The sequence below is a fragment of the Drosophila mauritiana genome, chromosome X, assembly GCF_004382145.1.
Source record: "Drosophila mauritiana strain mau12 chromosome X, ASM438214v1, whole genome shotgun sequence".
In the NCBI taxonomy this organism is placed as follows: domain Eukaryota; kingdom Metazoa; phylum Arthropoda; class Insecta; order Diptera; family Drosophilidae; genus Drosophila; species Drosophila mauritiana.
Genome location: NC_046672.1, coordinates 13,875,183 through 13,878,828, shown reverse-complemented (window position 1 = coordinate 13,878,828; position 3,646 = coordinate 13,875,183). Strand labels below are relative to the sequence as shown.

The 3,646-nt window shown below is 38.6% G+C and overlaps 1 non-coding gene across 1 annotated transcript; it reads left to right on the top strand.

The window, feature by feature from the left end:
• The first annotated feature begins 2,368 nt into the window (after window positions 1-2,368).
• Window positions 2,369-2,450, top strand: Trnas-aga. The gene has a single exon. It is a non-coding gene; the product is annotated as a tRNA-Ser (tRNA).
• Window positions 2,451-3,646: the final 1,196 nt, after the last annotated feature.

The following is a 3,646-nucleotide window of genomic DNA, read 5'->3' as shown; positions in this document are numbered from 1 at the left end:
GCACTCGGCCATCTCTTACTTTTCAAAGGGACTCGTATTTTGACTCAATTCTTCACGGGCCTCTTTCTTCAGACGCTTAACCAAGACTTTCTCTTCTGGACAAGAACTTACGTACTTCTGGCTAGGCCAGCTATTTAACCAAGCCTAAAACATCTCTTGTATTTCTTATAATATCATGCCTAAATATGCCAATTCTTCGCCAGCCTGGATTCTTCTGCATACTGTTATATTCTTCTACCCCGAACTTCTCCATTTTTTTGCATTAAAATCTTACTTGTTCTAGCTCATAAAAATGAAATATATTATAATAATATTATTGTTCAAGGCAATTAAATCTTAACTATAAATTACTGTCTTCTAAATACAAAGTGCATTTCAAAGGGATTCATTTTAGATCATTTAGTCTTACTAATTTTATCCAAAACTTAAATCTTAGATCGAAAGATGGAAAGAATGACCTTTAGCTTCAATCGGGCACGCACTACAAGTTTAGTTCGCTTTCTTTTAAACTTGTTGCTCATTAATTCCTGAACATCTTATCCTGAAGTTTCCTTTTCCCGTTTCCCTTTTTTAACTCACATTCTCTTCTAATAGTTTCTGCTCACGTTTTCCCGGCAACATGCACTCACTTCCTATTTCCCGTTGCACTCGAACTGTAGATGTTGCTCGCTTTTCCTAGCTACTTGCCATTCTGTTCTCTCTCTTTCGCGTCACAGTTCTCTTTCAGCTGCAACGCCGGCTGCGCTGCCTGCTGCGACGCTTGAGTGAAACTTCGATTGCATTTTAAGCTCCCGCTCTCGCAACGTGCCAGATTGTTCTCTCAATCAGTGCCTAAGTGGCGCTCTCTTCTGAAGCGCTCTTGAGCTGCAGTTTGGGAGCTCTTGGATTTGTTGATGCAACACGAAATGTTGCAAGCAATAGCTCGTGTCCAAGGGAAATCAAGGAAATACCCAATACCATGATTTAAATTCAAGTTCCAGTTCCATATTTAATAAATATTTATGCGAATTTTAAGTTACCAACCAAATAAAATGTAAAAGAATTAAAAAATTAGTTAATTAAATAAATTGTGAAATATTTTAATTCCCAAAAAGACTATATGAAACCAACAATGATATTTTGCACTTTTAATAGGGTGTTTTTAACCCAACGAAAATTGTTGCATACCCAAAAGGCGCTTAAACTGCGGAGTGTCGACCATATGTTGTCCTTTCCATTGAACGTGCCGATTTACAGTAATTTCCTCTCCATTGCTAGTCTGTAATTGTTTCGAAAGCAGTTTGTTTCCAAAGCATCATCCCCTTGAAGTGTAAGTCAACCCTTTGCCAGGCAAATTACATGCACGTAACTACACTTGGAATCAATTTGGCGCCTCATCGATAATGCAACCAAACAAAATGGCGCGCATCGGCAAAACAAAAGTCTACCGTCCCCGAAAACTTATCTTTAATTCATTTTTAATGGCACAACAACGGTTGGGAATTTCTTGTTTGCTTTCAAGTGGTTTTCGATTCGATTCGGATAGTCCTGTGTGTCTGCACTCCAAAAAAAAATATAAAAAATTTATATGTATAAAGGAAAAACATTCGACAGCCAACTCACCTGCCATGTTAAATGTCGAATTATTTTGATGGCAGGCAGCAGCAAGCAAAAAATAAATAGACAATTAATTTGCCCTAATAGACATGAAGAGTCGGCAAATAAACATTTTGCCCCAGCGGATGGAAGGCCGGTGGAAAAATCGGAAAATCGCCTGCCACAGCAAAATTGTAAAACATTTCGTGGATGTTGCATCCATCGCTTCGGCGGGGGGAAAATATCCATGAAAGCGACTAAAATAAATAAATTATGGATATCGAACATTGAATGCCCGGTTAAAGGACTGGAAAAAGGTGGAAAATTAAGTGAAGTTTACGTTTGGCCTTTGTGTTGACTTTTAAAAAGTGAACAACGTAAATCCAAAGTCAAGAAGTCCATCAACTATTTCAGAAATCGTATTAAAATATAATGTATAATAATTAATTTGATGACCTAGAGAACTATAAAACCCTATAACCCTATAACTAATTTTTCTATGTACAACACGGCGGATGAGCAATATTGTATAGAAATGTTTTATTTCGCAAACAATTACACATAAGCTTTAACGAAGTTAAAATTACGAATATTATAAAATAATTGATTAATTTCTAATGATATTTTATATTAAATTAAGTTATTGATAATATTCAAGCTATTTATTCTTTTTCAGTTTATTATATAATCTAATCTTATGGAAAGCCCTCGAGAAACTCTTTAGTTTCTGTCATATCTAAACTGATTTATTTATATATTATATCAATAAATAAATAAATCGGTTAATCAGCAAGCAGTCGTGGCCGAGTGGTTAAGGCGTCTGACTAGAAATCAGATTCCCTCTGGGAGCGTAGGTTCGAATCCTACCGGCTGCGAATGAAGTAATTTCTTTTTTCAAAAATAATCAAAACAATATACTTTATATTACCTGAATCTGTAGTTCTAACTTGGCTTTAATTATTATTCACTTTTATGCTAGGTATTTATAGTTCGCGTATTATTGTATCTTTGTATCCGTATTCTTCAGTTCTCAAAGGCTCCTTTCAATTCCTCCGTTCCGTACGTTGTCCAGCTTTTTTATTTTCCTATCTCTGCTGGCATTGTTCGGGCAACTAATTAAATGGAATTACACAGTCGTAATGCAGTTTTCGTGTATTGACCAACAGCTGGACAAGTGTACAGTGAAAACCACTCGGTGGGGATGCACTGGCGGTGGTCAGGGGTCATGCAAAAGAGCATTTCATACCTGCCAAGTGGTGATGAGAGGGAGCGCGCAGGGGGCCGATTGGTAGCAATGGAAAATCGGAGTGATTTTGGGGGAAAACTAAACTGAGTCTCCGAAGGCAGCAACTTAACGCTTCAATAAATTTTCGCAGCCATGTCGCTGCTGCCATCAATAAGGCCCTTGAGCACGCCCCTTCCCGCCGACGCTGCCGCCTCTTTTCTGCTGGGTGGCTGAGTGGTTTTGGGTGGCATGATGGGGGTGGCTGGGTGCCTTAGTGGGTGGTGCGGCTCCTTGGGCACGGAAATGCGTTAAGTTTGCGCTGCAGCACGTGACGCTGCTAAGCCAAAGCTGCAGCACAGCGGCACGCAGGGAACCCTGAAAACGAATGATTGCAGTGGACGGAAAGTGGGGGGAAAAGCGGAAAAATCGGTGGTGGTGGGCAGACGGCCTTCTCATCTCCTCCGCCCACTTCATCGGCGATCCCGTGAGCCACCGAGCGATAAGAAGGACAAAAATTAATGGAATTTCTGCCTGTTTTTCTGTGTGTGTACGCTACCCTGAAAGTCACGCAGGCCATAAAGGGTTAATGCGGCTAATAAATAAACTGGGTCTCGAAAGTGGAATAAATCTTTAAGATGACAAATATACATATTTTTGGCTCCATGTAAATGTGCGTTATTTGTTTAAAGTGTATAATATTCACTTCTGTAAATACCTAGCTGCTTTTAAATATAAATAATTAAATTATATCGAAACCATATCCATATATGCTGGTTTTAAAAAATTGTGCATAAATTATCTACATTTCGATGGCTATACGTTATATATTTTTGTTGAATCTATCAA